The sequence below is a fragment of the Triticum dicoccoides genome, chromosome 2B (genome assembly GCF_002162155.2).
Source record: "Triticum dicoccoides isolate Atlit2015 ecotype Zavitan chromosome 2B, WEW_v2.0, whole genome shotgun sequence".
NCBI classification, from domain to species: Eukaryota; Viridiplantae; Streptophyta; class Magnoliopsida; order Poales; family Poaceae; genus Triticum; species Triticum dicoccoides.
In genome coordinates this window covers 633473273-633475850 of record NC_041383.1, presented here as the reverse complement: position 1 = coordinate 633475850, position 2578 = coordinate 633473273, and positions in this window count along the sequence as shown.

The window sequence follows — 2578 nt, the reverse complement described above, 5'->3', positions numbered from 1 at the left end:
TAGTTTAGTGCACCATGCTTTACGGCTTAGAACCGGGACTTCAAAAATGTTTTGAATGCCACAGAGCATATGAGATGTTCCAAGAGCTGAAATTTGTATTTCAGACTCATGCCAATGTCGAGAGGTATGATACCTCTGACAAGTACTTTGCCTACAAGATGGAGGAGAATAGCTCAGCTAGTGAGCATGTGCTCAAAATGTCTGGGCACTACAATCGCTTGAATCAAGTGGGAGTTAATCTTCCAGATAAGATAGAGATTGACAGAGTTCTCCAGTCACTATCACCAAGCTACTAGAACTTCATGTTGAACTATAATGTGCAAGGGATAACGAAAAGATTCTTGAGCTCTTCGCGATGCTGAAATCGGAGAAGGTAGAAATCAAGAAAGAGCATCAAGTGTTGATGGTTAACAAGACCACTAGTTTCAAGAAAAAGGGCAAGGGAAAGAAAGGGGTCTTCAAGAAGAATGGCAAGCAAGTTTTCACTCCCTTGAAGAAGCCCAAAGCTAAAGCTAAGCCTGAAACTGGGTGCTTCTAAGCAAAGGAAATGGTCATTGGAAGCAGAACTACCCCAAATATTTGGCGGATAAGAAGGATGCAAAGTAAACAAAGGTATATTTGATATACATGTTATTCATGTGTACCTTACTAATGCTTGTAGTAGCCCCTGGGTATTTGATACCTGTTCGGTTGCAAAGATTAGTAACTCGAAATAGGAATTGCAGAATAAATGAAGACTAGTTGAGGGTGAAGTGACAATGTGTGTTGGAAGTGGTTCCAATATTGATATGATCATCATTGCACACTCCCTATACTTTCGGGATTAGTGTTGAACCTAAATAAATGTTATTTGGTGTTTGCATTGAGCATGAACAAGATAGCATCATCTTTATTGCAATAAGATTATTCATTTGAAGACAGAGAATAACTGTTATTTGATGTCTGCTAGAACTACATCGGTATTTCCCCAAAGAGGAAGGGATGATGCAGTATAGTGACGGTAGGTATTTCCCTCAGTGATGAGACCAAGGTTATCGAACCAGTAGGAGAACCTCCTCACACCACGTAAACAACACCTGCACACAAATAACAAATACTCGCAACCTGACGTGTTAAATGCGATGTTAATCCCTTTCGGGTACGGCGCCTCAAGATAGGCAAACAACGTGAGATAAAAGCGGTAGATAGGATAAATAGATGGCGGAACAAATAAATTGCAGCAAGGTATTTTTGTATTTTTGGTTTAATAGATCTGAAAATAAATACAAAGGAAAATATATCACAAAGGCAAATATGATGAAAAGAGACCCGGGAGCCGTAGGTTTCACTAGTGGCTTCTCTCGAGAAAAATAGCAAACGGTGGGAAAACAATTACTATTAGGCAAATGATAGAACTTCAAATAATCATGACGATATCCAGGCAATGATCATTATAGAGGCATCACGTCCAAGATTAGTAGACCGTCTCCTGCCTGCATCTACTCTATTACTCCACACATCGACCGCTATCCAGCATGCATCTAGTGTATTAAGTTCATGGAGGAATGGAGTAATGCAATAAGAATGATGACATGTTGTAGACCGATCTATTTATGTAGAAATATACCCCATCTCGTTATCCTTAATATCAACGATACATACGTGTCGTTTCCCTTTTTGTCACTGGGATCAAGCACCGTAAGATCGAACCCATCACAAAGCACCTCATCTCATTGCAAGATAAATAGATCAAGCTGTCCAAACAAAACCCAAATATCGGAGAAGAAATATGAGGCTATAAGCAATCATGCATACAAGAGATCAAAGAAGACTCAAATAACTTTCATGGATAAAAACATAGATCTTGTCATAAACACAAAGTTCATCGGATCCCAACAAACACACTGCAAAAAGACTTACATCATATGGATCTCCAAGTGACCATTGTATTGATAATCAAGAGAGAGAGAGAGGAATCCATCTAGCTACTAACTACGGACCCATAGGTCTACAAAGAACTACTCACGCGTCATCAGAGAGGCAACAATGGACATGATGAACCCCTCCGTGATGGTGTCTAGATTGGATCTGGTGGTTCTAGACTCTGCGGCGGCTGGAATTGATTTTCATCGACTCCCCTAGGGTTTCTGGAATATTGGGGTATTTATAGAGCATAGAGGCTGTTCAGGGGGCACCCGAGGTGGGTACAACCCACCGGGGCGCGCCTGGGCCCCCTGGTGGGTTTCCCTCCCCTCGGAGCACCCCCAGGTTCTTTCCTGGCCCACTGGATGTCTTCTGGCCCAAAGAAAATCCTCAAAAAGTTTCGCTGCGTTTGGACTCTATTTGGTATTTATTTCTAGCGATGTAAAAAACATGCAGAAAACAACAACTGGCATTGGGCACTATGTCAATAGGTTATTACCAAAAAATGATATAAATGACTATAAAATGATTGTAAAACATCCAAGAATGATAATATAACAACATGGAACAATAAAAAATTATAGATACGTTGGAGATGTATCAGCATCCCCAAGCTTAATTCATGTTCGTCTTCGAGTAGGTAAATGATAAAAACAGAATTTTTGATGTGGAATGC